The following is a 9,015-nucleotide window of genomic DNA, read 5'->3' as shown; positions in this document are numbered from 1 at the left end:
TTTTTTTTTTTTTTTGCCACATCCGAACATTAAAACTTCCCAGAAAGCTGGTTTTGGGGTAAAAGGAGCTGCCCACCGCTTCGCACGCCACTGGGAGATACTGGGTTACCTTTGTTTCCCCCCTTGCTTTAAAATGCCTCCTGCTGAGCGCAAGTTTTCCTCCCTTTTGCAGGTGTGTCTGGGGGAAAAAAAAAAAAAAAAAAAAAAGAGAGGCGGTGCCAGGCCTCGGATCTGTTTTCTTTAGGTGGAAAATGTAACAGAACTTCTGTTCTCTTACAGAAATATTACTGGAACTGCCTTCCCAGCTCCCTCGTCTGAATCCCAGCCGCTGCCTGGGCCCTGCACGGCAGGCAGTCTCTGGATTTAAGGCATTCCCCTGCCAGGCGTGGTTTTGTTAGTCCGCCTGCTCAACCTCCCGGCCTGGCTGATGGCAGGAGCTGCTCCCAGCTCTCCTGCCGATGCCCAGCCCAGAGCTCCGGTTTTACAGCCACTCCCCACCTGGCTGAGTGCTGGAGCTCCAGCCTGACTGCATACCCGCTGCAAGCAGCCTGGTTTAGGTATAAAGCAGCTAGTCCGAGCTGAATCTTTGTTAGTGCAAATTTCTCCTCTTCAGCAGATCAACTACTCTCCTCCAGGCAAACGCCTTGGGATGTGGCTAATGGGGGCAAGAGACAGACTCACTCCTGGAGGCTCAGGTGCCTCTTGCAAAGATCTCTTGGTTTCACAGAGAGCTGCGAACACCCCGTGTTTCCTGGTGTTCAAGCCACCGGTGTTTTACAGCCCAATTCATTAGCCCAAGTGGCCCTTTGAAAAAGGGGATGTAATCACCGTGGGGGGAAAAAAAAAACAATGCACGTGCTAAATATAAAATACCGTATAGCTGGGAGGCAGCTGGCGTGGAGCCTGAAACGGCAGGTTCCCGTTTCTCTGGTGCCGAAGCAGAGTGATTTATTCTGTGGTTGTGCTGCAGCCGCCGGGATAGAGAAGGGCCCGTCTGCCTGGGCGCTGTACGGTCCTGACACACAAGCAGCAGTTCCCAGCAAGCAGCCGGCCACAGGTTTTTGTGGCAAAACATTTCCACGTGTGTCTCGAGTCTGATGGAAGGATACTGAGCCCAGCCAAGCCACCACGGCGGTGTAACTGAAGCAGAAAGAGCAAGCCACTTACCCACGTGCAGTCAGCAGCAAAGCCTCTGTTTCCTCCCTCTTCGATCAGTTCATTCAATAAAAGCTGTTACTCCTCCTCAGGTTGTCTCAGCGTGGCCACAAGAGCATCGTGAGAGCAGCAAGTCGAGGTTTTAACACGCCTTTAGGAGGAAGGAGAGCACCCGGCTTTAGGAGAACCGAGCCCGTCTTTGTCAGCACTGCAGGCAAGTTGCAAGAGCTAAAACCGCCGTGAGCTCGGCCCCCGGGAGAGTCCCAGCTGAGCCGGGGATCAGCTGCTGGAGCAGCAAACCCTGGCTGAACAGGCAGGAGAGTTCAGGGAATGCCGTCCATGTGCAAGGAGGGACAACGCCGCTGCTTGTACCAGGGGACGAGCCTTCTGGGGGAGGCAGTTCCCAGGAATCCCAGCTCCCCTAAGGAGCACCCGCGAAAGGATTCAGAGGCAAAGGGCTTTCTTCCCTGCAGTGTGGCTCACGGATTCTGTTCTCAGCGTGACTCCTAAATTCAAATTTCACCGACAATGCCCTCCCACCCAGTTTCCTGCCAGACAACCCCGAAACCACCCCATCTCCGCAGCTAAAACGCTCGATCCGGTCCGACCACTTCGACAGCGATACAAAAGATGTGGGGGAGAGATAAAACTCACAGGGTGTCCTGTTACTTTGCATTCCAATGGGTAAATAAAAGGGCTGATTCAGTGGGAGGAGAGGAGAACGTCATGCGGCAGCTCTGTGGTTTCCAGGCGAACCGGCTGGAGAGCAGAAGGTGGGCACTGGCTCCCGCTGGGCTCTGCACAGGGACAGCTCTGCCTGCTTTCGGGCCCGAGGCACACTGGCTTGGTATGATTCAGCCTCTCCACCTGTAATGCCAGGAGCATAATTACTGACTTGGGAGAGTGGGACCTGTAAAAGTGCGGCGAGTTGCCCTCAGCAGCCACATGCTGCTTTGAGGCAGAGCAGGGAGGTGGTGCTACTTTTCCCAAAGCTGTTCGAGGGTTAGTGTGTAATTTGGATGGGAATTTACCCTTTGATCTCACCTGCTCCTCTCAGGAGCTCTGGAGTGAGAGTCCTGCTCCCAAAACATGACTTTGGCAGGGATCACAGGCAGCTCTGCCCTCCTGAGATGATGAAAGCTGGCCAGAACAAAGGGCATTAGTGACCGGCTCCATCCCGTGGATGATACGGGTGTGGGAGCAAGCAAAGGATGTGAGAGTGTGCAACAAGCTTGGAATGAGAAAATCCACCCTCAGCCCTCCAACACGCCCCAGACAGCCCCAAGACCCGCTTTCTCAGTTAAGGGGGATGGTCTCTCGTGCCTCTGTTGCTAAAGGTACCAGACCCCTAACAGTAGTGGGACTCCAAAGGCATCCCAAAGCACCAGGAAACACCAGCACAGGCTGTAAGCTTGCTCCCGGGACTATACTGCTGGCTGGGTCTCTTTCCTGAACTCTTCTGCGGCTCGTGAAAGCAGAGAAGCCCTTTTCGGGAGCTCTGAATCAGCAACAGCCCTGTTTGCCAACCCAACTGTAAGCACAGAGTGGACAGGCTTGATGGCCTGGTTTCTGGCACTGGGTGCTTTGAAACCTGGCTGCACACTGGGGCACGCCCAAGATTCAGTCAGTTAAAGTCCCTCCTGACTAACGAGCTGCAAACGTGTAAGCTGAGGCCGTGGCTCAGCTGGGGAGATGCAGACAATGCGCTGGAATTACCCATTTCTCTTCAGTTACTACAAACAAGTAGGGCTGGCCTTGCCACCTTCTTATCCACAGAAAATAGAAGTTCAGACTTTGTGTTGGTGTTACCTCAGCTGTTTACAAGCAGAACAACAAAAAAAGAGGCAGCTTTTGACTTTTCACTTATTCCCCTCATTTCCCTCACGTTGTCTGTGCAGAGGTCAAAGGGGTTTTTGCTGGTTTATGGTCCAACTCCTACTGTCTTTCCAACAACTAACTGCCTGATGTTTTTCCAGCTATCCCTCTGGTGGGGTGCACAATCTGTTAACATGAAAAAAGGAGGAAAACTGGCTGCAAACTCGCCTGCAGAGTTCAGCCCGTCAAGAGGTGAGAAGCGATACGTGCTCTCCTAGATGATGTTAAACCTCTCTGGGATGAGGTGGCAGAAGCTGAGTGAAGCATCAGGCTTGCAGACCTGCTCTAGTCCATGCTCCACCCCAATAGCAGGATCGTTAATGTTTGGTAACTCACCTCCTCCTAGGACAATCTGTTTTAGCATTAAAGTGTCCTTACTTCCTGGGAGCTTTTATAACATCCAACCAGATCTCCCTCACTGCATGAAAAATTGGTTAAGCTCTGCCTTGCTTCCCCATGGCTCTTACAGCAATCCTCTGCAGCCCAGACGATTGTGGCTGGCTCACAAGTAGTTGTGGGGTAAGGGTTGTCCGTGGGCTGAAGGAAAGCCCTCAGATTCCTTCCAGCAGATGGCAGGGAGATGCTGGGAAACCTGCCTCACCTTGAACCCACCTCTGCTGAGAATCACAGAACCATCTGGGTTGGAAAAGCCCTGGAAGCTCCTCCAGTCCAACCATGACCCTCCCCCTGACCGTTCCCAACTCCCCCAGATCCCTCAGCGCTGGCTCAGCCCGACTCTCCAACCCCTCCAGGGATCCCGGGGACTCCCCCCCTGCCCTGGGCAGCCCATTCCAACGCCCAACAGCCCCTTCTGCACAGAAATCCTTCCTCAGAGCCAGCCTGACCCTGCCCTGGGCAGCTTGAGGCCATTCCCTCGGGGCCTGGCGCTGGCTCCTTGGCTCCAGAGACTCATCCCCCCTCTCTGCCCCCTCCTGGCAGGGAGTTGCAGAGGGCCAGGAGGTCTCCCCTCAGCCTCCTCTTCTCCAGACTGAACCCCCCAGTTCCCCCAGCCGCTCCCCAGCAGACCTGTGCTCCAGACCCTGCCCCAGCTCCGTTGCCCTTCTCTGGCCACGCTCGAGTCACTCAGTGGCCTTTTTGGGCTGGAGTACTTTTCTTGCAGAATCCACAAGCTGGGAATGCTGGTTCCCAAATAGGTGTTGCTCCCTGTGATGCTTGACTTTTATCATAAAAAAAATCAGGAAAAACAGAAACAGGGATGAAATCCAGCCCTAATGCAAAGCCTGATCCTTCATGACAAAATTTTTAAGATCCGGGCGCGTGGATGCAGTCGATGAAAACTTTCTTCCTACCGGAATCAGCTGCTGGACTTGCTAACTCTGAAGGGATACAGCACCTTTCAACTTCGACTCACCTCCACAACACAAGCCAAAAAATAAAAATAAAATAAATCCCATCAACCAGGCACAACCCCAAATTTCTAATTACAAAGGACTCATTCCTCTGAGTGGGGGCTCTCTCTCTTGCTCACAGCTACCTGAAAACACAGAGGAAGCTTTCCTGTTGCCCTCCAAAGGAACAGGGTGCTATATTTGTGACAATGAAGCACTTGGGGCTTTTGGGGCGAACCTCAGCTTTGCACATGAACTCTTTCCCGCCTGGCCAGCTGTCCTAGTGCATGTTTGGAACCACCACCCAGGTAAGTGTATGATTTTTGGTAAGGCACCAGCTTCCTACTGTAAAAGGAGAAAGCTCTTAGACCTCTCTTTGTTAAGATATTGTTAATAATTGATAAATAGAGTCTTATAGGTTTAATTGCTAGAATACAGGTGTTTGAAGAACAATACTGACAGTCCAATGCCAACAGTGCTCATTTGCCCCCAGTGCAGCCCTCTCAATGGCTGTCTTAAAACCCAGTCAAGCTGAATTAACAGAAATTAATTTTAGGTATTAAGTTTTACACATAACAAAAGATAAGAAATAAGTGATTAACTTAAAGGAAGCAAATTATAAATGCTAGGTATTTAAAGTTAGACACAGATTAAGTATATGTTAAATAGAACATCTTGAGTTTTTTTCTCAGAAGTCTAAAGGTGAACTATGATGAAGACTGCTTAAGATGATAAGTAACTGTGACGACCAAAGATGGCACCAATGAGCAGTGACTTCAAAAGAGATTGGAATGGAACTATGAGAATCAGCTGAAGCTGAGGAATATAATGGGCTTTTGAAATTGATGAAAAATTGGGGACTGAGAGTTTGTGGAAAAACACCAGTCACTTTTGTATTGCATAATGTCATGTAAAACTGTATATATAGAAGGCACTCTGTTAGTCCTTGCCATTCGCCAAGGTGATGGCCCACTGCTGAGCTGTGAATAAAGCCAGCCTAGAGATACCCACAGTCTGGAGAAAGCCTTTAACGCTACAGAGACCGCAGAGGACACTGTGACTATAAAACTGACAGAAAAGACAACAGCCCCCATCTCTGCGTTGCACCAGCACCAGCTTTAAGACCCCTTCCAAGCCGTTACAGGGGCCAACCAAAGTTGAAGTGCCCTTTCAGCACAGGAACTCTGTTAAAAACAAACTCGATGCAATGGCTTACTCTTACCACTTGTCAGGCCACCCCAGCTATGGAACAGAATTTATGTCCTTCCAGGAGCAAAGCAGTGCCAAGGGAGATCAGTAATTCATGAAGCTGCAGTGACTCAAGGGCTTCAGACACCACAGGCTGACTTTCCAGCAACTTGCTTAAGCAGCTGCAAAGTCCTCAGCACAAATACATTTTTGAACCATCAAGCGTAACAAGTAGCCAAGCACAAACTGAAAAAATTTCCCTTGTTGCCAAGAATTCATTCAGAATGACAATAAACCACGTTAAAGTCACTTAGTGAGTTTCAACCACCACCAGCATCTTGGCAAGTCCTCGCTAACTCCTCAAGCAGCATCAAAACGAGTAAGATAGCCTGACCTTTGGCAGGTTTGCTCTATTTTCCAGGCCATGATGACCTTGCTCTGGGTCAGCACATGGATGCTCCCTCCTGTACTTGGCTGGGACCTTCTGCTCTTTCTTTAAGTGTTGTTGCGAAACCGCCTGATCCTAGAGCTCTGACAGACCAAGACGTTTCTGCTTCAAGAATCTTGGTTCTGGCAGGTACGTTATTTTGCTCCAGGTCTTGCAAACTGGAGGACAGTGAGAAAAAGTAACATTAGAAGATACAGATGTGAGGTTTACCAATCTGGTTTGGTGAATACTGCTAGACAAAAGGAAACAAAGTGGTTCTTATTTACCCGATTTAGCCGTTTTCGAGCCTCAATGCACGATGCTGCATAAACATTAATCCGTGCTCAAATGGATTAACCCACATTGAATGGGTCACTTTACATAAGATGCATCATCCCTAAATTATTAAAAACCCAGATTTGAGCTACTCACCCAGATTTTTTTCATATTTTTATCAAAGAAATGGTTATATCCAGAGTGATTCATCCTACACAAGAACCAGAGGGAGATCAAATGAATCACCCTCAAGGCATTGGTGGCTGCCAACGAAGCCTGGGGTGAGCAGTTTGGATTTACCTGTCTGGAAGTTCAATGCACAAATTAAAAAAAGATGAATCCAACCATCTCTGGGCACCGTAATCTCCCTTTTGAAAACTACATGGTTATTTTATTCCTTGTTATCACTTACTGGCAGGTATGAGGGTTGGACAGCGAGAGGCAGGGTGGGAGAAATGGTATCCACGGTTGGTGAAAATGATCCTGTGTCAATACACGTTCATAAAACTCCCATTAAATGGTGATCTTAAATTTGGATTGGAAAATTTTATCAGCTAGAGCAATGCTACCCCGAAGCTTTTATCAAATGAGTGAACAATAAATACATCAGGCTACCGTCGAATGGTCCAGTGTAGCACCCTTTGATGTACAACACACCCGATCTACCCACAGAACTACGATTCGAGTAGGTTGCCTACTAAGTTGGTTGCTACAGGGCAACTACAGCATGACATCATGTTTCTGTTGGAGCCAGTTTCCACCTAGGACACAGCAGCACATTCTCCTTGCCCCACATTTCTGCCCAATCTGCAACAAGTCGCTGTGTTTAACGTTGCGGGGCAAAAATCTTCCCTTTCAGACTGCCAGCCTATAGTTTTATGTGAACTCAGCCAGGAGGGTCTGAGGTCAGGCACCACGTACCAAACTCGTGGCAGGTGGGTCTGAGTCTATTGTGACTTTGCTCTAGTTTCTGTGGTTTGGGTTTGGCATGTGAAAAACAAGTAACAAGGTTTTTCTATTTACCTAAAAACTGCCAGTGACTGCAAGGCATTTGGAAAAAGAAGACCAGCTGTTAAAAATATGATGCAGGTTGAAGTCTAATTAACTATTTGCTTTTGAAAAGGAACACTTGAAGTAACCTCAAGGTGAGTTCATTGGGTAATGAGGGCATCTGACTGAAGTATATAAATAAAGGTTCTCCCCATGATTTAAATAAAACAGGGCAGTTGTTAAAGGTTAGAAAGGCTTTAAATGGCCTTTGGCAGTTTGTGTAGCATGCTCCGTCCTTGTAAGCAATGATCACACAATATTCTTTTGCTGGAAATAAAACATCTAATCCACAGTTTTTAAGAAATAATCAACGCTCTTGGATAACTGTGATGAAAACAGGTTGTACTTCCATTTTTTAATTAAAAAAGGTAATGGCAAAGATGCAGACGGCTGCAAGGCCCTTGAGTTTCAGGCAAGACAAACAGATGGAAAATGGGTAATGTCAGTGTATTAATTCCTCCAGGCCTGCTCCCCTCTGCAGCTCTTGCTGCAGTACCTGCCCGGAACAGCCGTCAGCCCCCAGAGCAAGGGGACACAGGAGCAACCACCCCTTGGAACAGTCTGGCTTAAATATACCCTCATCCAGGCCCAGCACACGCCAAAAAATGACCAAAACCCCACAGCCTGCTGTGTGGAAGTTAAAGGTTACTTATTAAAAATTTGCAGTAGTTTAAGGGTTATTTTTCAACCAGAGTAGAAGCAACTCAGAGGTGGCAGCTGAATCACAGAACAGGCTGTACTTTGTTCCTGAAAACCGGGAGTAAACACAGACTACCTAATCCAGCACACTGCCATCTGAAAGGAGAAGCCCATGTAGGGCCTGGTGCTCTTTCCCCAAAATTAACTTCAAAAGAAAAAAAAAAAAAAAAAAAAAAAAAAAAGGGGTCCGAGTGAAGCAGCAACGAATGCGAATATTGGGATGAAGATGACTCTTAAAAGCAGCAGCAATGTGAGACACGCTCAACTCCTGCGATGATTAGATGCAGGTTTCTTGTTTTGTTTAACATAATGCAGCCAAAGCTTCCTGTGTCCAGGGACATAACCAAGTTACTTGCAAAAGGACTGACAGAAACGTAAGGGGGCTTCACACTGTTAACAATCTTGCAGCACTTGACTGTAGGTTTTGAAACTTTATGATTAGAACTAACAGAGCAGGATGATCTTGATGATCATTTTTTTAATTTAGAGGCTCTTTCACACAGACAATACTAGGAAGTTGCTTGTTGTCTCTTATTTTAACTTCACAAACTTAAGAAGGTCCTTACCCCTCTGCCACGCACAGCCTTTCTGCCACCTCCTTAGTCAATAGTTAAACGTACAAATAAGGGACAAAAATTGAGGGGGTAGGACAGGTGCTCAGAAACTATTTTATCACTGCAAATTCTGTTCCTGAGGCGTATAAACCAGAACTCAAGTGCTTTCTTTAAAACGGTGTACTGATGTGCCCTGCTTATTCAAATACTTGCAGCCAGTCATTTCTTTTTTTTTTTTTTTATTGAAATACCCGATTTTCCCCAACCCACCCCTGATGCAGGTTAGCCATTGTATAGGAAGACTGAAGCCTGGCAAAACTGCTTGCTCTGCCTAGCTGCACCCCACTCAACTGAACAGCCTGGTTCTTTAAATAGATTATATTCAGTAACATATAACTTGGAGCAACCATGGAGTTAAAAAAAGACTACAAGAGAAACCAAG

Source organism: Athene cunicularia (assembly GCF_003259725.1).
Source record: "Athene cunicularia isolate RWA chromosome 24 unlocalized genomic scaffold, athCun1 chr24_part1, whole genome shotgun sequence".
Taxonomy (NCBI): Eukaryota; Metazoa; Chordata; class Aves; order Strigiformes; family Strigidae; genus Athene; species Athene cunicularia.
This window is presented reverse-complemented; position numbering follows the sequence as displayed.